We start from the raw sequence: 23619 nt of genomic DNA on the forward strand, positions 1-23619 counted from the left end.
TCATAATTTTTCCACTTTCGTATAATATCCAGACCTCAGTTATTGATGTCTTTGCAGGGGGGGGGGGGTTGGTGGGGTGCACCAGTTTAGATCGGCGTATGTAGAACCACTAAGTGTGAGCCAATGATACATACATGTAGTCTGGCTGCAAACCAATTCGTATTGCCTACACATTACTGGGGGTACGTACATGTAGTTAGGGTGAGTAAGATAAAAATCCCAGGCCGCCCGCGCCTTGCTCTTCCATCTCATGTGGAATAATTAATTTAGCGCGTGGGATCCATTAATTTATCGCAAATGCTTATCATTAAGCCCAATTGGTACTTATCACGTGGGAATAAGGTTATGTATTGTAAATAAAAACAGATACAAAATACAACATTATCACTGTATTTAGTGGGGCACCAGTTGCAATTTTACGGTACTTTGGCTGTTTACTAAGTTTCTGTTAATTTGCAAGATTTACTGCTTACAGGCTTTTGAGTTTATTTCATACCCAGTATTTTCCGTTTAAAAGACACTGTGGTCACTATTGGTAATTGTCAATGACCAGTCTTCTCACTTGCTGTATCTCAACTATGCATAAAATAACAAACCTGTGAAAATTTGAGCCCAATCGGTTGTCTAAGTTGCGAGATAATAACACTAGAGCTATATATAATGATAGAAAAAAAACATCCTTGTCACACGAAGTTGTGTGAGTTCAGATGCTTGATTTTGAGACCTCAAATTTTAAATCTGAGGTAAAATTCTGCGCTTGCATCACCATTCTCCGCCTTTGTGCAAATGCCGCATTTCTGTTAACTCTATCAGATTGAGGATTGTACACTTTTGGTCCTCCATAATGTAGGCAAATAATGCCTAGTATAGTAACGTGGAGCTAAGTATGCAAGCACACAAGCAAAACATCATTGCTATAAAAAACTATAGAGCTATTGCTATAAACCAATCCATGAAAATACGCTAGACGCTAGGCGAAGCACCGTAAGCGCAGTATTATTCTCTTATGGTAAAAAACTAGGCCGGGATGTATCATCAGCATGCACTGTGTATCATTGCGTAAGTCAAAGGCCTGTTTTAAAATAATTCATATTTCTCATGAATGGCACAGAATACGTTACACATCCAAGAAAATGTTTTGTCAATCGGACTTTCTATATAAGTGCTTTTTAGGAAACTATTTCCTGTTACCTGTTTTGAAACTCAAAATGTTATGTCTTGTGCCTAAAGCTGAATTTGTGATGTATTTTTCCTGCTCCACCATATCCGTATGCTATAACAAGGAGAATTCAAACATTTTTCCGCTAGACAGTGGACATTCCTCAGAATTTTTTTATTGATACAGTGTAGGCCTAAACCATTCAAAAATTTAATTAACTATTTAATAAAAATGTCGTATTTAATCAGGGCAATTGAAAAAGCAGAGACAATTATTTATTCCACAAAATAAGAAGAGCATTATAGTCTCCGTCAGTCTAAGCTAAGCGTCTGTTTCGGTATTGTCTTTAAATCGAACTTTCGTGTCAATAATTTTTCTTTTTTAAATGAAGAGCTATAGGAATTGAGATTATTTTGATATGTGAATTGGGGCCTTTTAGGAAATTATTCTCCATTAACTTGTCAGTTACCCCCGATATTGATCTCACAAAGAATAGTTTTTGCGTCTTAAAAAATTTCCCTGTCTAAAGTCCCCCCTACATTTTCTTTGAGTAATTGACACTTTCGGTGCTGAACCGCGTTCAAGGTTCATCTTCAGAGAAACATGATTCCTTTGTGATGCTGCTGGATCACAAAGGAATTAAGTTGCGCTCAGGGGTTGAGTTGTGCTCAACTCTCTTGTGAATATCTCTGCGAAAACAGAGTTGTGAGTCAAATTCGCAAATCACGTCAAATTCGCATTGCATTCGAATGAAGTATTGAACAGGATTAAGCCTTCAAGTAAATCAGTTGATTCTGTAACTGGTTGATTCTGTGGATGGACTTCTGTCATTTGAAGATGCACCACTTGCTTGCTAAAATAATTCCCGCAGCAATATTTACAAAGCTTTACTTAAAAAGTTTGGTCTTTTGGGGATCAGACTTTCCCATTGATGGGTATTTAATTTATGCGAAGGAGGATGCCTACACTTCCTTTGTGATGCCGCTAGCTTTTCATACTTGTTTCTCAAACTAGCTCAACCGGCTGTCTCCTTCCAAATAAAGACGTAGACGGTTGCCTATTAGGTTAGTGGAGGGGCGGAGGTAGGTTTATACAAAAGTGATTTTATAGAACTTTCGTGTATGATTCACTTGGAATGGGCTGTCTATTAGAGCAACACTTCCTTTGTGATGCCGCTAGCGCTAGTCATGTCAAACTTCTTTTCAGTAAATGGTTCTTCAAATCAAACCAGTTGTTTCCTTCCAAATAAAGCTGTAATATGCTGTAAACTGTGGTTGCTTTCAGCTGGGAACAACAATGAATCACATCTCAAGCATTCACACAACGATGCCAGGAGAATGGTCCAGCATTTTTCGCGTGGAGATTGTCGCTTGGAGATTGTCGCGGAAGAGAACCGCCTACGCGCGACTAATTTGCTGACGGCTGTTTACGCATTTTGTTGTCTGGCGCAATAAAGCCCACACGATAGGCAGCGCAACAGTTTATCGCGCCAAGTCATTTTTATCGCACTAAATCTATCGCACAGCATCTACTTATTTTCAATCGGTACTGTACTCCTGGTTATATACCCCGCTATCTTTTACTTATCGACCTTAGCTAGCTGGACCTTCTACTTGATAATCAATTGCTAGTTTTTATTTATACGGCCCATTATGACTGAGCGGGAATCCTCAACCTTGAGTAGTGTTTTCCCTGATGATTTGGGTTGTGGGTGTTTCTTAAAAAGTCGGAAGACTTTTTGTTTAAATTGTGTCTTTTGGTAACCAACTAGGCATTTTGACTTGAACTGTCTTACTGCTCAGACATTTAGAATCGCTACTGTTGATGTGCTGAGAACATTAACAACTCTTTTATTTCAACCATAGGTTTATATGTAACAACTTTGAGTTATTGTCTTTTTTTCAGCTGGGCGTTACAATTAGGAGTCAGTTGCTGATCATTGACTTGAGGAGTTTGTGTTTGGATACTCAATAGCTTAGATTTTTGTAGTTTCTTCATTTCATTGTGTATCTGTTAGTCTTCATTCCTTCATAGTGTCTTCTGGATTCTGAAATTTTCCTGATGCTGGATTTGTTTGTCGTTTTCTTCACTTGAACTTTTGTTTGAGTTTTGTGTTTAGTGGATTGTCGAAGTTTCTTCAACCAACAACCAACAGGTCTACTTCACTCTACTTACCGGTAGAGTCGAATTACTAATTTGTATATTCCCTATGCTGCGAGGCAAAAATGCTAAGACTTTCACACACAGTAGCGCCCTCCACCGTCCTACCCATAACGCCCCGCGACATGCCCGTCATGAAGTCGTCCTCTTTTCTCTTAGCCGCGAGTGGGTGAGGTTGTGTTTTAAATCTGTTACAACAGTTCAACTGTTGTCTAAACCTTATCCTCACTAAGAGTGCTTAAAAAGACTAGAAAAATTGTAGAGTTTTAGTTGTTGTTGTAGTGAGTTGTGAAATAAACTATAGTTTGATTTCGTTGAGAAAATAATGAGTAGCGTAAAGAAACTGGGGAGGGCTTCGACTGTCACTACTGGGGTTACTTCCGTTTCCCTGGGACAGTCGGAGCTCTCGAGGGGCTGCGCCGGCGACACTCCGTCGCCCGGCTTGCAGTCCTCCAGCCGGCCGACGCAGCCGACAGAGGCCCACCGATCAAAGAGAGGTTGCTTACCGCTCCCCCTCCTCGGTCAGTGTGCGTGGGTCGACCCAGTGGAAGGTCAAGCGCCCCGGCAAGGCCAAGAAAGCCGGTGCCGGGGCAACGACCAAGAGAGGAAGGGCGAAAGGTGGCTCTGGTCCGGAGCGCACCCCCCACTCTCCCAGCACCGCCGCGGGGTCTCTGAAGCCGGAGGGCATCCCCCCTCTGCACGGCTCAGAATACCCGGCCCACACCGACACCGTGGATTCCCCCACGACGGTTGGTGACGGCCTTTTGCGAGGTTTGAAGACCCACAAGGCACCCGCCCACGCCATAGGCTGTGGGGCGCTGGCCATGGGGAGAAGGATTATGGGTGCAGAGTCGGGTACCTGGGACTCCCCCGGGATACCCCACTCACAGGGCCCGCCCTCGTCTTCCGGTTTCACCCGTTGCTCGGGCATCCCTGTCACTCGGGTTTCCTCAGAGAGAGCCTCGGATTTGTCCCGTGAGCGGGTACCGAATAAGCGGCAGAGGACCAGAAAAGACCGTCATCTTCGGTCGTCTGACGACTCCTCACCTGACAGCCATAGGAAACATCATCGGGGTAGCGAACCGCTATCCCGAGACGAATTCCTCACGGCTTTCCAGACTTTAGCGGTCTCAATATCCGGCCGGTGTGAGTTTCATGAAATTTCCAAGTTTGTGGGACCGTACACCCAGCCCGACAAGTCCGGTCATGGCTGGGTGCGCCAGGATCAAGGCGGCGTACCATGCCCAGTCAGCCGGCCACCGGCCTCCCCTCCCAGCCATCGTCCCAAGGTCACCACGCAGGAGGTTGCATGGGGTGTGATGGATCAGGGTGATGTGCGGTAACGCACGGGTGCACGTCCACAATCCCAGACGGGGATTAGCTTACACCCCTCAGGATCCTTTGTATCCGATCGGGATGCAGAGCACCATGATTTGTTAGGCACAGCCCTACCTTTGGGTGAACAATCAGGGAGTGTATCCAACCCCCCCCCCCCCCCCCCCCGTGTCCGACGACTCGTCCCTGGAAGAGGACGAGTTGGCCACGGCAGTTCAACGGCTTTCAATTGCCGAAACTGAATTGCGCCTTGTCCAAAGGGACATGGCCCGGGTGTTGGATCTCCCCGCCGAGGAAGCGGGGGTTGCCCCTCTGAACGGCGGTCTTTTAAGAGGACTGGCCCCGCTCCGAGGAGTGGGAAAATTTTCCCGGCTATGCCACTCGACCGGGTATGCACTGACCGCATCGAGAGCATTGTGTCGGCATCCTCTTTAACGGCCTACCCCAAGCGGGCGGATTTATATTACCGATTTCCCCCCGGGGATTTCGATAAATATTTTTCGACCCCGGCCCTACCGGACTCCGCGGCAGACAAGCTGACCGCAGACAGGGGGTCAACCTCTTCCTAACTTCCCTTCACCGACAATGCGCGGGGGAAGATGGAGGAAGTAGCCTGGAAGATAGACTCAGCATCGCGCTTTGGCATGCGCACATCGTCTTTTTTGCTTCTCTTGTCCGAGTACCTCACGCTTGCCGGCGATGAGGACTCGGCGATCCCAGCAGACATGATTGTGGCTGCCCTCCTTTGCCTGGATAATGGCGTGCGCACTGTCCTAGATCAATTTACGAGAGTATCCACCCTAGCAACATTGCCTGTAGGGCAAACGTCCTAGACGCTCTGTTCCTCCCGTCTGTCGGGGCTCGCAAACGACTTGATGCGCTCCCCCTAACGGGACGAGACCTGTTTGCAGGGAAATTCCAGGAGTCTATGGAGGCCGAAGCCAGGTGCCTCAAGGCCACAGAGAAAATCAACTTAAGGAAGCCGCGGACCTCTGTACTGGCGGCAAGAAAAGGCAAGCAAGCCTCCTATGTGATGTCATGTAGGCGCCCACAGAGACTCGCCCATGGCGGTTTTCGTGGGAACCAAGGACCGTTGAACGCATGCACGCCGGCCCAAGGCCAACAGCGGGCCCAGTCTGGCCGTGGTTTTCGTGCGCCCGCCCCCCAGTATCCCGGGGCGTGGCAGAAGTGACTTCCTGGTCTCCAGGTGACCTCCCGCCGACGGACCCGTGGGAGGCCGCCTTCAGGAATTTTGGGGATCCTGGGCTCAGATCACGTCCGACAGATGGGTCCTTGAGATGATCGAGTGCGGCTACGCACTCGAATTCACGAGGACCCCCCCGTCGGACATGCTGGTACGGCCAACGCCCACCCCGTCTGACCCTCTCAAGCGCCGTGCCCTCGAAGGGGAGATCAGTTCCCTTCTCCTCAAACGGGCAATAAGCGTTGTCCCCGACCAGGGGACACGGACGAGGTTCATGTCCACTTTCTTCTTAGTTCCCAAGAAGGAGGCGGACACTTGGCGACCGATCCTGAATTTAAAGCCCCTAAACCGATTTATCCGCCCAAAGCGCTTCCGCATGGAAACGCTGCGGGCAATCCTCGAATCAATTGATATGCCTGCATGGGGGGCGAGCTTGGACCTTCGGGACGCTTACCTCCAGGTCCCCATCAGGGCCGAACACCGCAAATTTCTGCGCTTCCTCTACAACGTAACGCTATACGAATTTGTGGTACTCCCCTTCGGACTGTCAACCTCCCCTCGGGTTTTTACTCGAGTGGTGCGGGCGATTGGGGCAGCACTTCGGAGACGAGGACTGCTGATTTTCCAATATCTCGACGATTGGCTGATTGTGGGCCTATCACGGGAGGCAACTGACGCGGCGCTGACACTTACTTGGCGCCTCACGTCCAGTCTGGGGTTCCTCATCAACATCGAGAGATCGCACCCGATCCCCTCTCAGGTGCCCACCTTTCTCGGTGCGGCTCTCGACCTTCAGAGGGGGCTAGCCTGCCCTTCGGCGGAACGGGTACAGAACCTTCAGCAGTGCGTGGCTCTTTTCCTGGGGGCTACGGTGGCACCGGCGGTAGCCTGGCTCAAGTTACTTGGTCTCATGGCCAGCATGGTAGACCTAGTAGATTTCTGCAGGCTGAGGATGAGGCCTATCCAGCTCCATCTCCTCTCCTACTTTCGGCCCAGCCGTCATTCGGTCAACCTCCCGGTGCCTACCACGCCTTGGCTGACCCCCCACCTTCAATGGTGGGTGGAGGACGCCAACCTCACACGTGGTCGAGTGTTCCGACCGTCAGCGACCGCCATCACCGACGCATATCTGTACGGCTGGGGGGGCGACCCTTGACCCCCGCCAGATAGCGGGGGTGTGGGGCCCGGAACACCACTCGACCCACATCAACGTCCTGGAAATGCTGGCGGTCCAGAATGCCCTCGAGCACTTCCAGGCACTGTTAGTGGGGCAGGCCGTCCTGGTGCACTCCGACAACACTACAGTGGTAGCGTATATCAATCACCAGGGGGGCACCCGGTCGGCCCAGCTGTGTGCACTAGCCTGGGACCTAATCCACTGGTGCATACAGCAGGGGATCGCCCTGTCGGCAGTGTACATCCCGAGGAAAGAGAATGTCACGGCCGACGCTCTCTTCCTGCTTATCGACCGACCTCATGTGGATCTGTTCGCTTCTCGGACGAACAATCAACTACCGATCTACTGCGCCAGGGGTCCCGACCCTGGGGCATGGCGGATCGACACTCTGATTATGCGATGGGAGGGGCTGTTGGCATACGCCTACCCGCGCATCTCCCTTATTCCACGGGTGCTGACAAAGATCGAGCAGGATCATTGCAAAGTTCTCTTGATTGCCCCCTTTTGGCCACGACAGCCCTGGTTCCCTCGGCTGATCAGGCTCCTGGTGCACAGGCCAGTGGTTCTCCCACAACGCCCAGACCTCATATACCAGCCCGGGTCCGGAGTGGTTCATCCGACTCCGAGGGACCTGCACCTGACGTGCTGGGTGCTGTCACAAGATCCCTCAGAGCAGCGGGCCTTTCGAGACGGGCTGCGGAAGTTGCCGCCCAGTCCCGAAGGGCCTCGACCCGAAGAGTTTATGACTGCCGACTACGCCATTTCTTTAAATGGTGTAGGCGGTGAGCTATTCATCCCGCCAATACTTCTGTAGAGGAAGTCGGGGATTTCCTCCTATATCTTTTTGATAGCGGACTGGCAACGGCCACGGTGAAAAATTACCAGTCGGCCATTGCAGCAGTCCACAGAGGATTCGCCGACGGCTCGACAGTCTCGGATAACCGGGCGATTGGGCAGCTGACTAAGGGGATGTTTGTCACCCGTACCCCTGTGCGCAAACTGGTCCCATCCTGGGACCTCTTTAGCGTGCTGTCAGCACTAACAAAACCCCCGTTCGAACCACTGAGTGGGGCCACGTTGCTACACCTAACGGTCAAAGTGGCCTTTTTGGTGGCGGCCACTATGTCTCGCCGACGTAGCGAGCTCCACTCCCTTACAGTGGCGGCGGGGCACATCCGGTGGGAACCCGGAGGAGTCCGCCTGATCCCTACGGCGGGGTTTTTAGCCAAGAACCAGTCCGGTTCTTTCGAACCTCCAGATATTTTCGTTCCCGACCTTATAACCTTTTCAGCGGTCGCGGCGGACAAACTTTGGTGCCCGGTACGGGCGCTAAAGTGGTACATCGATCGCACAAAGTCACTCCGAACCGGCCACGAACAGCTGTTCGTGTCCACGGTTCTACCATTCCGACCAGCATCCCGCGATACAATCGCGCGTTGGATAGTTACAGCCATCCGCTCGGTGCCGGGCGGATGGCCAGCCACCGATGGTCGAAATCATGCCCACGAGGTACGGGAGGTGTCGGCCTCATGGGCTTTCTTTAAAGGGGTCTCCATGAGTGACATAACATGGGCGGCCTCCTGGAAGAGCCAGTCCACCTTCTCTGACTGCTAACTGAAGGATGTTCTACAGGTGGATGGGAGAGCAGGTAGAGCGGTGTTGCAGGCGGCCAGCCAAGCTGCAAAGCCAGAACAAGCTGCACCTCGTCAGTCACGTGTTTAGGTGAGTTTTTCCACGGCAATACAGTGCTAACAATACTTATAATGTTTTGCTCACCCGTGGAACGACACCCCCTGTACGTTTTGGGCATGGACAACTATTGGGCCTAATGGCTGCGAAGCGTTCTCTGAATTTTGGGCGTGCGGGGGTCTTACGCCCCCCTTAAGACATGCAGTAGCACCGCGTATACCCACAGCCTTTTCCTCGGTGCGAGTCTATGCAAATTAGTAATTCGACTCTACCGGTAAGTAGAGTGAAGTAGACTCCCCCCCCCCCACCCAAAAGTAGTGTGGATGGGGTCTAAGAACGAAAACTTACCGGTAGAGTATCCTTCCCTCCTTCCCCACATACTCGGTCCTTGGGTGCTTACATTTAGTAGGGCTCATCGAAAAGAGGACGACTCCGTGACGGGCATGTCGCGGGGCGTTATGGGTAGGACGGTGGAGGGCGCTATTGTGTGTGAAAGTCTTAGCATTTTTGCCTCGCAGCATAGGGAATATGCAAATTAGTAATTCGACTCTACCGGTAAGTATTCGTTCGTAGACCCCATCCACACTACTGTGGGGAGGGATTTTTCCTCACACAACAGAATTGGTCTCATCGCCCCCTTTGCTGCCCTACAGTCTTGACATTAGTTATGCGGAAATTACGCTGATTTTTCCGGCAAACACTTTAGGCGTCTCTGGCCCTTGTTAGACCGAGGAGAAGTGAATTTAAGTTAAGTGGTTACTTCAGAGGTCTCGCTCTATCTTTAGAAAGAACAGCACCTGACTTTCTTCATAAGTTAAGTATACATGTAAGTATTACATGGGTTGATGCATATCGTGCTGTGGATGCATCCGATGGCACATCTTTGTCTGGTCTCCTGTCATCTGTGTTTGTCAAGATGTGAAGTGACAATTAAGTAGTATTAAAACAGTGTGAGACAATAAAGATTTCTTCTACAACGAACCCTTTGGTATTGCCCAGACTGACACAGTTGAATGGTTGGAACCGTGCTGGAATACAGATAACGAAAGACCAAATGCAACTCATCCTATGGAGTGTGTATGGATTTCATCTCTCTCTTGAACCCGATTGTCAAATTTTTAGAGATTTCTGTTGATAACTGACCACTTAACAAGATATGCTCACGCCTAACTGCTAACCAACAAAGGACAGTCGTTTGGGAAGAGTTCTTCATCCATTATGGCTTCCCAGAGCGTCTTCATTCGGATCAAGGACTTGACTTTTATGCAGGTTTAATTAAGTACCTGTGCATTAGCTGGTATATGGAAGTCTTGCGCTTTACCTTATTGTCCTTTGGGAAATTTTCAGGTTGAGCGCCATGAGGTGCATCAGTACATCAATGTTGTCATTTAGCCTTCAGAAATACTATGCGTAAATCCGCAACTTTTATACTTCAGCTTGATGTTGGAGGTCGAGCATTTTTTCATACGTTTCCAGATGCCAGAGCTCATGTCGTAAGGCTTGGAGAGAAGTTATTCCAAGTTGATCCTATGCCATCCCGATTCATCATGAGCTGTCTGGAGCCACTTCTTCCAGTCTTGACAGATATCATGAACCTGTCTCTCAAGTCTGGCGTCTTTATCGATGACTGGCCATCATTACACCACTGTTGAAGAAGGGGAAAACGGAGTGTGACCTCAAGAACTACCAACTATAATCCCAACTGGCAGAGTGACGTCTGTGAGCAGCATTCCCTATTCCCTCTCTTCCGTTCGGCGTACATGAAGAATCGCAGCACTGAAACTGCATTGTTGAGGATTCAGAGTGATACTTCTTAACTTGAACTCTCAATGTGTCACTCTCATTGTGTTGCCGGATTTAAGTGCTGCCTTCAACTCTATAAACCATTCCACCCTTCTAAGATGTCTGCAAACCAAGATAATTCTCTCCGAATGTGCACTGGAGTGGTTTCGTTCATACCTGCTTGGTAGGAGTCAGTGTGTAACTGTCTGCTACTCCCAGTCTGAGAGGTTCCCCTTCATGGTTTGCCAACATTTTGCAATTGGGGGATATTTCTCACTTTCGATTGCCACAGCAATGCATAAATATATGCATGTATTGCGACCTTTATCTGTTAGATTTTTGTTAGCGCAAAATCGCCCGAAATAGGCATTAGTGTAGTTTCATATGACCTTTGACCTTTGTTATAATGGTGGGCCAACATGATCCCGATTATTTTTCAATTAACCAAACACAAGAAAACATTGATGGGATCTTGTTGGCACAGATACTTACAGTGATGAGAAAAGTGAATGTTGTGCCAATTCTAGGCCAAAATGTAAGGAATGGCAATACTTAGAGAAAATTTCCAAAAACTCTTTTGACATGCAAATTGCAGAGATCCAAAGATTCTTTTTTAAATTGTCATTAGATGAAAACTGTTCCAACACCCGGTTGCCATAAAAAAATTGTTTTAAGCTCTTTCATGTGAACTTGTTTAATTCATGGGATCTTATACGCGCATTGAGTTATGAGGCGTTGAAAATGGCACGAGGGCACTGTTCGTCAAAGGTTCAGTACGCGTAATATGATGCGCCATTGAGATCCCAATTTTTTTTCCCACTTTTGTTATAAGCCCAACTGGAGGTTTCAAAAAATCTTTTACTTTTGTATGGACGTGTCTTGGCGCACATTTTTTTGTTTACAGTGAATGTACTATTCGTTTCACAAGGGCTTTTTGGCCCAAACTTTGATAACTGATAACTCCAAAACCGAAAGCGTCAGCAAACTAATATTTTTGATTTATTCGTTTTGTTTGATGATGTATCACTCTAATTTTTTAGAAGAAGATCTGAGAACCCATGAATCACCACTTGGTACATTCTTACAGGCAGGGACTCTTTAACGTTACTCATTACTCAACGAACATTTCGTTTGTGTTTCAGAGTAACAGTTAGTTACAGAATGTTGACAACTTTTTAACAGACGGAATAGTGACATAAATCCTAATTGTTGTTCATTCTGTAATCAGATTGCCAGGTGCCCTCCTTTTTATCCACATGGACCAAGAAGACTTGCCACTTGCAGAAACCAATGTGGATCGTCTTCCGCACCGCTGTGTTCAATCCGATCATTTTCAATTACGAATTCGCATGTAATTTAGATCTTAACCCTGCCATGAATTGTTTAAGCAATCCTGATCACCATTACTCTTTGACTCCTCTTTGATCACTCTTTGAGTGGTCGATTCACAAAGACATTTTTTTGCCTCCAATTTCAATTCTAAATGTCTGCTGAAAACTGGATAGTGTTTTTAAGTTCGTTGAACTACTCAGTTTTTAGGTTCGTTGAACTACTCAAATTTTAACTTGGCAGAATGATGAATGTCCCACAACTCTACTTAAGAGTAGGCAGGGCAGGACAGGAGGGGACGTGTCAATGAACATTAACAACTCATTCACTTCAACCAGTCACCCTGTCTTAGCAATTGATACAGCTTATTGCGATTTTATCTTGATTGAAACACATCAGGTTAATGGTAAATTGTCAACAGGTTTGTGAATATGTTTGACTGTCTGCTTGTGAAACTTACTATAGAAAAAATCATGTCTTCATTACAGAGAGTTCGACATTGATCTTTCAAAACACAATGTTTTTCTTTTTGTAAGAACCTAGTTGTAAGGCAAAAGAGAGAGTCACTCAAACAAACAGTAGTCTATTTCAATGGGGATTTAATGACTGAGTGGATGTCAATGTACATGTAGTCGTGTGAAATCCCTGATTTTGTTTCAAGTGTATGAGATAAAAAGCATTGATAACCAAAATCTGATATTAAACAAACCTGGAGGATAATTTATTCTCGTTTGAAAAACAACTTGCAGGCCAACACCGTGGAACAAACACTTCGATTCAGACATAATACCTTAAATATTAAATTTGCATTGGGGATAAAGAATATTCATTTTGTTTTTTTACCCATGCAAATTAAACATCTACAATGTACATTGTATGTTTTAGCAGTATACCCACTGCTAAAACATAGGATTCCAACTGCCTCTAACCACTGGGCAATCTCGGTAGTCTAGTTGGTATGACACTTCTCTAGAATTGCAAAGGTTGTGGGTTCGAATCCCACCCGATAAAACCTGCACATGATGACTTTTAACACTTTCTGGCTAACCATCTTGTTGTTCTTGGTGCCTACTACAATGCTTTAAATACTTTGCTCCATTACATCTCATCTTTACTTCGACCTTTCCCTAGCCAAATTACATTTACTAGAGTTAAATCGATTTCTGAAAATGACATTTACAGGCCCATATCAGTTCTGCCTGTGGTCTGGAAATGGTCGGAAGAGTTAACATGATTTCAGACACAAACACTATGGCACTGCTTGGCCTTAGTAGTCAAGTTGGCAGACGTTTGTCGTGGAAGACAATGGCAAGTTTTAAAGCATCATTGACATCTTGTTGTCAGTTTGTTGGTGGTCATGTCTCATAACATCATACAGCATAGAACTCAAGTTGAATTGATTCCAAGCCAAGCTTTGATCTGGTGGGGATTTTGAAGTCAACCAAATCTATTTTTTAACACATCCTCTACTGACCTCAGTTTTGGACGTAAAAATTTTTAATTGAAACATTTTAATAAAATTATTTCTATCTAAATAATTTATGATCTTTTTGTGTACAGGATGCCCATGATATTGTGCTGCTAGAACAAGCAACTCATGCTTTGGATCCTATGGCATCAGGAGCAACATATAATTCTCTTTGATTGTTAAGTATAACCTTTCATTAATGTTGCAATTAGTTTAGGCAAATTTCAAAGAGATTTTAGATGTACACGCTCAGAATTTATAAGATACATACAGTTAACTTGTCCATTCCTCAAATTATGTTGTGAATGTTTTTTTGTCGAGCATGATGGTACTGTGCAGACTATATGGAACTTTCTTCACAAAGCAAATTCAAACAGTAAATTAAGTTTAAATCTGATTGTTACAATAAGATTTTTATTTCTTCACAAAGTGATAGGTGTTAATTTGTCACAAGATAAATTTGAATAATGATGCAGCCATCTTGTGGGCCAGGGAAACTTCCTTGGCATCCAACGTCCAAAAAACTTGCTATGCCGACCAATTTCAGTGAATGTGGAATCATGTTTGAGTGAAAAGGAGATCAAACAATTAGAAGGGTGTTAAACTCAGTTGTTTGGGGACTATAAAAAGGAACCCACTGAGTAAAAAGAATTTGGCAAACCTTTCTTTGTAGAAAAATTTAGACATGTAATGTTAATGGAAAGATTTGCATTTTTTTTAACTTTGATCAAACCTAATTTGAAAACCGATGACTTCATTCCGTGTGCTTTTTTAGGACTGGCACTTGTATTTGTAAAATGCTCGACCAGAAGTATGTCACCCGCAGATGTTTTCTTTTTATTTATTATCCAATGTGATAAAAGGCCTCATGTGTCATGGTTTGTAAACAATGTTTTAATTAAACAAACAAATATTAAGAAAATTCATTAATTTTGTTTATACAAACCATTATTTTGCTGCTCCAATTTTCATGGTTTGTCATGGTTCGATTTTATATATTATGAACCATGATTTTGTTTTTCGTGTTTTTAAATCAACTTTCATGGTTCAATTTTCACGGTTTGTAAATCATGTTTTTCATGCATCGACTTTCATGGTTTGTCAAAGCATGTCTTGAATATGCTTCAATTATCAAACAGGATATCATGCATCAATTTTGATTTATATGGTTTATAAAACATGGTTTTCATGCATCAATTTTTTGATGGTTTGTACCATGGTTTTTATGGTTTATATGGTTTATAATGATTTTCATTCATCATGGTTTTATAAACCCTGATCTTCATGCTTCAATTTTCATGTTTTAAAGTGTCTATGTACTTTTTTCTAACACAATGTTCACAGATTTGCATTAAACTTACACAGTTTGAAGATAATGATAGTAGAAAGCTTCGCTTAACATATTACTTACCGAGGTGCTGTAGTTATTGAGAAATGAGTAAAACAATGTCACAAAAATAAATTTTGTCTCAGTTTTAGCATGTAAAAAACATATTAACCAGTTATCGTACATGTATGTTATGGTACATTACAATATCTTTTTATAACAATTTTTTACATGCTAGAATAATTCTCGTCTAACTAAGACGAAAAAAAAATTGTGACTTGTTTTACTCATTTCTCAAAAACTACGGAACCTCAGTAAGTAGAAATATCATTATCTTCAAACCCTGTATGTTTAATGTAAATCTGTGGACATTTCGAAAAAGTACCCGAATCCTTTAAAAAGGCTTACATTCCCAGGTCGAAATTCCAGTTGAACCTAGTTAAACTGGGTTTAACTGGAACTAGTTAAAACCAGTTGATAAACTAGTTAAACACAGTTAAAACCAGTTGGTTTAATATGGAAAATGGACAAAAACCAACTAGCTTGTAATTTCAACCTAGTTGAACACAGTTAAACCTAGTCCAAACCAGTTGGTTAATATGGAAAATGGACGAGTTTGGTCACTTTCCAGTTGAACCAGTTGACCCCAGTTAACTAGGTTCAACTGGGTTATTATTGTTTATTAACCATGTTTATGATTTTCATGCTGATTAACCATGTTTTTAAAAAAGTATCAATGATTATGGTTTCATTGTATGCATCAATTTTCATTGTTTAAAGCCATGACTTTCATTTTTAACCGGGGAGATTTTATGCTGAATAGATCGATTAGGCTACCAATGTTTACATGTGATCACAGGACTCGAGATGAGTATAGAAAAACACAGCTACACAAAGACATGGGATGACTTTTATCTTTCTTCAAATGAACAAAATGAGGTTCAGCCACAAGATGACTCAATCGAATAGATTTGGGTTGTGGAAAATCAACAAATGTATGTAATTACCTATTAAAAAAACATGAATAAAATTGTTTGAATAGTTTTATCACTATCCAAAATGAAGCTTGTATACACTCAAGGTCAATGACCTTGAAAAATAGTTGTTAAACAACATTTAAAGAAATTGCCATTGAAGGCTTTGTTGGTTTCTTTGAACCATGCGGTTTTAAAAAGTGGTTTTATACATTTGAATATTTGTTGTCCACAAAATGTGAGGGAGGGATGGAGACTTATATTTAGCAGTTAAATCACTTTAAAGAAACACACAATATTATATGCAAATGTTTGATGTGTTCACACATGAGCAAACATTTTGCCACAGAAGCAGTAATGGGTTTCAAGATCATGTTTGCTCCTGAAACATTTTTAACCAGGTTGGTTACTACAGAATTATTTGTAAGACAAAACAAAAATAATATTATAATTTAGACAATTTAGTTTGTATAGAGACAATAAAAAGTAGTTAGATGTATATCTTGACCGAGAACATGTTTCTTATTACAAAACACATTATTTAAAGGCACTGGCACCTGTGAAAATGTGGACTCGTCAATAGGAGACTTTCCAACGCTAGGCGGCAGCAGACATACCGGGTAAATTTCCATTGTTTACGTAGTTCTGAACATGCGCATAATTCTGAGAACAATGGATTTACCCGGTAAGTCTGCTGCCCTCTATCGTCCCAGAAAGTCTCCCATTGGTCGTCGAAGTTGCGAGAGAATAATAAAAAATATTTCAAAAACTTGTCACACAATATGTGTCCTTTCTGAGGTCTCTTAATTCAATTCAAATATTTAAGTGAGAAATTACTTCTTTCTAAAGAAAAACTAAGGAAAGTGTTTTTGTACAGCAAAGGTGACATGTCTTCCATGCGTTGTAATTGACACACCTTCCAGAACTCCTTCCTCTCCGGTGATCCTGATCTACACTCAGTCCAAGAAAACTGGGACTCATTCAAACCCGAACTTACAGCCTTGAACCAACATATCCCATCGAAGATGTCTAGGTCCAACCCATCAAAATCTTGGATCACCAGAGATGTATGACGTCAAGCCAAAAAGAAACAAAAACTGTATAATAAGGCGAAGTCCTCTCAGAAAGCCAGTGATTGGATGGAATACAAGAACCAACAAAAGCAAATGCACAACAAATGCAGGAAAAACTACTGGTGCTTCCAAAATAGCATGTTGTCATGCTATTGTATCATCCCTCAAGTTGGCAACCTGACTCGCAACCAGCCTGTGTTTTGAGAGAATTTGCAATCGAGATTGCACCAATACTTATCTATATCTTTCAAAAATCCTTGGTCACAGGCACTTTACCAACTGACTGGCGTGTCCCAAACATCTCACCCGTCTTCAAGAGTATACCATCCAACTATCGTCCTGTGTCGATCACTTCCATCTGTCGTAAGCTCCTAGAACACATCATCTTCAGTAACATCATGGCCCACTTCAACAATCACAATATCCTTGTTGATGCTCAGCATGGCTTTCGCCGAGGGTGCTCTTGCGAAACCCAACTCATCATAACAGCAGATGACTTGGCGAAATCCATCAATAATCGTGAGCAGGTGGATGCGATTGTGCTAGACTTCTCCAAAGCCTTCAACCGAGTGCCCCATCAATTCCTAATCCGGAAACTCAATCACTACGGAGTTAGGAGATCTCTGCTCTCATGGACCCAAAACTTCTTGACACAGCGCTCCCAACGTGTTGTCACAGATCCGGAAACTCAATCACTACGGAGTTAGGGGATCTCTGCTCTCATGGACCCAAAACTTCTTGACACAGCGCTCCCAACGTGTTGTCACAGATCCGGAAACTCAATCACTACGGAGTTAGGGGATCTCTGTTCTCATGGACCCAAAACTTCTTGACACAGCGCTCCCAACGTGTTGTCACAGATGGCCAGTCTTCAGACTGGGTCCCAGTAACATTGGGGGTTCCACAGGGAACGTCCTCGGACCACTCCTCTCCTCATTTTTATCAATGACTTACCAACCGGGATCACCTCTAAACTACGTCTGTTTGCAGATGACTGTCTAATTTATAGATCCATCTCATCCATCAATGACAGTGACATCTTACAGCATGATCTCGACCGTCTTCATCAATGGTCAGTTGACTGGCAAATGCAGTTCAACATTAAAAAACGCCACATCATGAGGTTCACTCGCTGGCGCAAGAATACAAATACCCAATACCAACTGGGAGGCGACTGTCTATCTTCCATCTCAGAATACCCTTATCTCAGCCTAACACTCTCGAACGACATGTCTTGGTAGAAACACATTGACAAGGTTTCATGCAAAGCCAATAAAATTCTAGGCCTGCTTCGTCGCAACTTGAGGAGCTGCTCACAAAAGATCAAGGAAAGAGCATACGCTGGCCTCGTCAGACCTCATTTAGAGTATTGTAGCACCGTCTGGAGCCCTCACACTAAGAAAGACATCACTAGAGTAGAACAAATCCAGTGCTGTGCAGCCAGGTTTGTCCTCCATGAGTACCATCGAACGGAAAGTGTATCCAAAATGAAACAAGATCTACAATGGAAAACCCTAGAAAGGAGACGACAAACTGCAAGCCTAACCCTACAAAATCCACTATAACATAGTCACTATCGATCCTGCAGTCTACCTCACACCAATGCTTCCCAGCAGCACAAGATCCTACCACCCAAACAAAACCCAACTCATCACAAGCCGCACCCAGCTTTCAAATTCTCCTTCTTCCCCCGGACTGTCTCAATGTGGAACACCCTCCCTGTGAAATTGTCCTCACTGCTCCATCTGTGATGGCCTTCCGGGAAGGATTAGCTGCTAGCCTTTGAGCAGTGGAAGTTTTTTTTACTTGTACCGATGTCCTGCACAGTTGTATTGCCACCATTCATTTATATTACTTGTATAGCACTTTTTTCTTCAGGCTCTTTTGTTAGCCTGGAGGCACTTGTAATTTCCTACTGCTTGAGCACCAACCAACCACCCTTAGCTTTACGTCCAAACTTGTGGATTCTGCTGAGTAAACCAACGTAAACGTAAACGTATTAGGCTACTTCAGAGGGGCCGTTTCTCTCAACAGCTCTCCAAGATGAGAACTCAGCTGAAAATTTGTCTGCCCTCATGAGTAAATGTACCATGATCTCAGGTCTGAATTTAAATCTAAATGTGAGTAAATCACAAGCTGTGTGGCTGGGCTCTAAACGGTTTTCCGCTGAAAAACCTTTTGATATTGAATGGTCTGACACACCTATCAAGGCACTGGGTGTTTATTTCTCTTATAAGGATGACGCAGCTGAAAATAGGAACTTTGAGCCTAAAATCAAGATTCTGAAAACCACTCTCAGTATTTGTAAGTCTAGACGTTTGACCTTGTCCGGTAAAATTCTGTTGGTCAAAACTGTCTCAATTATTGTATTTAGCCTTGGTAATTTCAGTTCCTACATATGTTGTTCAGCAGGTCGCAACATTATTTATGATATCATCTGGAGGAAAAGGGATGGTTAAAAGAAGTACCCTTGTCGGTAATATTGATGAAGGTGGTTTGAAGATGCCAGATACAAAAAGTATGTTCAAAGCTCTGCAAATCAAATGGATTCAGAGATACAACAATGTGAGTTTGGCTCCTTGGAGGCATATAATCCTTAAGACATATATCTCTCCTTATGGCGGTAATATGATTTTCCATTGTAATGTTAAGTTTAGCCAAGTGAATAAGTGGAATTATATTCCCTTGTTTTACAGGGAGGTGCTCATCTCATATTTTGATCTGGTAAAACCGAGGGATGTAAAGATTACTTCACAGTGTATTTATAACAACCACTGTATTAATATCAACGGTAAACCCTTTTCTTTTACAAAAGGCTGTATAATGCTGGTATGGTTCTATCGAGTGATTTGTATTATGAGAATGGTGCTTTGATCCCCTTTTCTGAATGGACTAGAAGGGGTCTTACAACTAAGGATTATTTGCATTGGAGGGGAGTTACATGTATGTTATCCATCCCAACAAATTGGAAGCATATCCTCAGCCAGGGCTTTGATAGAAATAAATGCATTTATATTGGTTTATTTATTCAAAAATGCCATCGCAGCATACCGCTGAATTGCGGCATAATTTACAATAATTCAAAAATATAACATTAGTTATTAAAAAGCTTTACAATAGAAAATACATAGCCAAAGAATTCATTGTACAGAATAATGGAGAGACTCATATTGACACTTAATCAACCAAGATAGGAGTGTCACGGCCGAGTGGTTAAGAGCATCGAATTCAAGTTCTGGTGCTAATTCACCGGAGTGTGGGTTCGAATCCCGGTCGTGACACTTGTGTCCTTGAGCAAGATACTTTACTATAATTGCTTCTCTTCACCCAGGGGTATAAATGGGTACCTGCGAGGGTAGAGGTTGATATTGTGAATGAAAAGCTTTCGGAGCGCCACGGCAGCTCGGGGCTGTATACTCCCCAATGGGAGCTGAGAAAGATTAAAGGGATGTTTATTGGCACGATGACCAGGGGACTAATGTAAAGCGCATTGATACGGTTTATTGTGAAATGCGCTATATAAGAACTTGTTATTATTATTATTATTATTATTTTAAGATGATTTACCAGATTTTATTCATAGATTTAGGGAAGTTCCCACTTCCCAGAAGAAATATACTGGTGTTTTTAACATTGATGATTAATTTTTTGGTTTTAACCCATATACACCGATGTGTGTAGCACTGTATACTCAGTACTTTCCCTGGTGTATATGGGTAAAAACCCCAAAAAATTAATATTTTTTATCCCGATGCAAATTTAACATCTATTTAAATCGTTTGCAGAACCCGCTGCTAAACATAGGATTTGAACTGCCTCTAGCTACCGGGCAATCTAGGTGGTCTAGTTGGTATGACATTGCTCTAAAATTGCAAGGGTCATGGGTTCGAATCCCACCCGAGTAAAATGCCTGTGATTTTTTCACAGGACTCGGGGAAAGTACTGAGTATACAGTGCTACACACATCGGTGTAAATGGGTAAAAAAAAAAAAATTAATATTCTTTATCCCGATGCAAATTTAACATCTATTTAAATCGTTTGCAGAACCCGCTGCTAAACATAGGATTCGAACTGCCTCTAGCTACCGGGCAATCTCGGTGGTCTAGTTGGTATGACATTGCTCTAGAATTGCAAGGGTCATGGGTTCGAATCCCACCCGAGTAAAATGCCTGTGATTTTTTTCACAGGACTCGGGGAAAGTACTGAGTATACAGTGCTACACACATCGGTGTATATGGGTAAAAACCAAAAAAAAATAATATTCTTTATCCCGATGCAAATTTAACATCTATTTAAACATTGATGATGACAAGTGGAGCGAAATTTATTTTTTGCCATTTAAAGCCTGGGCTGAGGTCAAAACAAGGATTTTTCAATACAAAATCAATGTTAATTGTTTGATGACGAACAGTAGGCTTTGCAAGATGAGGATTATCTCTAATGATAAGTGTTCTTTTGGTGAAATTCACCCTGAAACAATGAGGCATATGTTTTATGATTGCACTTTTGTTAAGACTTTCTGGACGAATGTAGAGAACTGGTGGGAGAAAATATTTCATGTTGCCATCCAATTGGATTACAAATCTATCATTTTTGGCATTGATGTACATAACTCTCGGGTACTGTTGGAAAATTTATGTATTATTTTGGCGAAGAAAGCTATCTATAATTGTAGGTTCAAAAACAAGAAACCGAATACGACCTCCTTTTTGAAATTAGTCAAGTTTCACTACACATTGGAGAAAAAGTAGCTTTGGGCAACAACAACCTGTACAAATTTGATAATAAGTGGACTGCTTTAAGAAATGACCTTTCTTAACTAAGATGCCAGGTTGCCGAATTGTCTGTTTATTGTTTTAGTCTCCTTTTTGTTTTTCCTTGGTATGTAATTTGTTCTGGTATGTTGTATTGTTTCATGTATGTGTAAACTTGAGCATTGCAAATAAAATAAAATTAAAATAAAAAAAGTTGCTATGCTAATAACTATTTTGAGTATTTACGTATAGTGTCCATGCCTTTACAGAGTTTGACAAACCTCTGTCTCTAAACTAGCTTTTGATGTTCATACCCGTAAGGTCAATGACCTTGGAAATAGTTGTTCATCAACATTTTAAGAAATTGCCATTGAAGGCTTTTTGGGTTTCTTTGAACCATGGCGTTTTTAAAAGGGGTTTTATACCACTCAATTTGACACGCTAAAAACATTCCCTTGTAATAATTCATCTCAAACGTGTGTGTCTGAGAGTTTTCTTTGTTCATCTCTGAATATGCTGGAATTGAACGAGCAGCTACAGTAGACCCATGTTCTTCAAAAAAGAATTAATCTTGGGGCAATCTGAGAGTTTTTAAAATTAGTTTGTCTCCGATCATGATAAGATTGAACAAGATTATTTGATAACACCCATATTTCTTAGTTCAAAGTTCACCTTGTGGCAATCTGAGAGTATTAAAACATTTCGTCCCCGATCTTGCTAAGATTGAACACTGATTATTAAATTCATCTTGGGTTCAATCTGAGAGTTTTTTAAACAATTTCGTCTCCTAACACGCTAAGATTGAACATTGGTCACACTCATATTCTTTTATTACGAAATTCCTCTTGGGGCATTCAGAGCGTTTTTGAAGCTCTCTGATTACACTGAGATTGAACCAGTAGTTTGAGAACACCCATCTTCCTTAGTAAAGAATTTCTCTTAGATCAATCTGAGATCTTTAAAATCCTACCACCCAAACAAGTTCCAACTCGTCACAAGCCGCACCCAGCTTTCAAATTCTCCTTTCTCCTGGTTTGTCTCAATGTGGAACACCCTCCCTGTGATTGTCCTCACTGCTCCATCTGTGATGTCCTTCCGGGAAGGAGTAGCTGCTAGCCTTTGAGCAGTGAAAACTGTTTTTACTTGCACCGATGTCCTTTTGATATTGAATGGTCTGACACGCCTATTAAGGCACTGGGTGTTTATTTCTCTTATAAAATATATTTTATGTCTTTGACCAGGCTGAGATTGAACCAGCACCTTGAGAACAAACATGTTCCTTAATAAAGGATTAATATCAGATCAATCTGAGAGTTTTCAAAAAGATTTGTCTCCGACAGACTCTCACGCTAAGATTGAACCAGCAGCAGAGATGGAACACAAATATTTCTTAGAACAAAATTAATCTTGGGGTATTCTGAGAGTTGCTCGTCTCTGATCACGCTAAGATTGAACAAGAATATTGATAACATTTATTAAAACTCTCAGATTGATCTGAGATGAATTCTTTATAGCTGCTGGTTCAATCTTAGTGTGATCAGAGACGAACAATTTTAAATTCTCTCAGATTGCCCCAAGATGAATTTTTTTCAAAGAAATATTGGTGGTTCAAGCTGCTGGTTCAAAGATTTGAGGAAGAAGCTGGGATGATGGGGATGCACATATCATGGGCCAAAACCAAGATCCAGAACTGTACCAGCCTCGGCCCAACACCCGCTTTTGTCACCGTTGAGGGTAACTCTGTCGAATTTACACAGAGGATCCTGCCCCTTCCCAGCCTGGAAGAGGCCAAGAGGCCTACCTCACAACATGTAGGTGTGCCAACTGGAAGCGGACTTCGAGTCTTGGGCTGGCCGGCAGCTGCGCCAATCCGCATCAGAGCGCATTGGTTGGTCAGCTCTACATCCCCCATGATGGATTAAGAGAATGATGATGCTGTTAGTTCAATCTAAGCATGATCGAATACGGAAAACATTTCAAAACCCTCAGATTGAACATTGGCGTTCTCAAGCTGCTGGTTCATACATGTAGATGAACATTTTTAACTACTCTCAGATTGATCTGAGACTAATTCATTTTTAAGGAACATGGCTGTTCTCAAACTGTTGGTTCAGTCTCAGTGTGATCAAAAACTAACATCTTTGAAAACTCTCAGATTGCTCTGAGATGAGTTTTTTTATTAAGAAG

General features: G+C 43.1%; 1 long non-coding RNA gene across 1 annotated transcript in view; it reads left to right on the forward strand.

The window, feature by feature from the left end:
* The window catches only part of LOC117306302, a 38039-nt gene extending 23359 nt beyond the window's left edge, over positions 1 to 14680 (forward strand). Inside the window, exon 3 of the long non-coding RNA XR_004520925.1 lies at positions 13396 to 14680. This is a non-coding gene — a long non-coding RNA (uncharacterized LOC117306302). The remainder of the gene's footprint in view (positions 1 to 13395) is intronic.
* The last annotated feature ends 8939 nt before the right edge of the window (positions 14681 to 23619 follow it).

Source organism: Asterias rubens, unplaced genomic scaffold, assembly GCF_902459465.1.
Source record: "Asterias rubens unplaced genomic scaffold, eAstRub1.3, whole genome shotgun sequence".
In the NCBI taxonomy this organism is placed as follows: Eukaryota; Metazoa; Echinodermata; class Asteroidea; order Forcipulatida; family Asteriidae; genus Asterias; species Asterias rubens.